Here is a 977-nt window from a genome sequence, read left to right on the forward strand (position 1 = left end):
ACGGTGTAGAAACATTGATCACTTCATCTTTCCATTTTTATTTCGACGTTTCGTCAACAATGTGACATTTTCATGTCGTTTGTTGTTGTTGTTTAAGATTCAGCTGCTGGGAAGAAAACGTTCCAAGTAGCACGGGTTATGGTGATCCCGTAGTGGACTTATCTGGCACAGGAATGGGGTTGTAACTTATGACATGTTCATGAATCGAGGCATTTATAAGTGTAGGTACCTTACCTTACCTTGAGGTGTTTTCGCGGCTTAATGTCCCCGCGGCCCGGTCCTCGACCAGGCCTCCTTTTTGTTACACCCTTTCACGAAGCAGCCCGTAGCAGCTGTCTAACTCCCAGGTACCTATTTACTGCTAGGTAACAGGAGCATCAGGGGGTGAAAGAAACATTATGCCCCATTTCTTTCCGCCTCCACCGGGGATCGAACCCGGAACCTCGGGACTACGAACCCGAAGCGCTGTCCACCCAGCTGTTAGGCGCCCTATAGTGAAAGATACGACAGCAATTCCTCTTTCAGACATTAAAGAGCCAGATACACCCTGCTACACCCAGACTGTAGCGTGGCCGGTGTGTATCAGGCACCAGGGTGTCAAACACCCGCTAAACACCCGCTATTCATCACAGAAGAATATTTGTAAACCATGTCTGTGGGCCAGGCTTCACGAGACTGCCAAATTCAATTCCGCTGCCAAATCCGTGGTTTGGGGTCGAGCGCCGTGCTCAAGTGATCACGTTAGTAGACCTCCCCCTCCCTCCTTCCCCCCCCCCATCCTCCCTCCTTCCCCCCCCCCATCCTCCTTACCCCCCCCCCCCTCCTCTATTGTGTTGCCAAATCGCTTCGTGCTTGGCTGTAATTAAGGGAAAATTAAATTTATACCCAGCCTGCCTTGAAATGTTAATGAGTGCCAAGTCGGGAGATTTGTGACGGCTGAGTGCCCCTAGGCAGCCCGGCGTGAAGGAGGAGGCACT

The sequence above is a fragment of the Procambarus clarkii genome, chromosome 88, assembly GCF_040958095.1.
Source record: "Procambarus clarkii isolate CNS0578487 chromosome 88, FALCON_Pclarkii_2.0, whole genome shotgun sequence".
Lineage (NCBI taxonomy): Eukaryota > Metazoa > Arthropoda > Malacostraca > Decapoda > Cambaridae > Procambarus > Procambarus clarkii.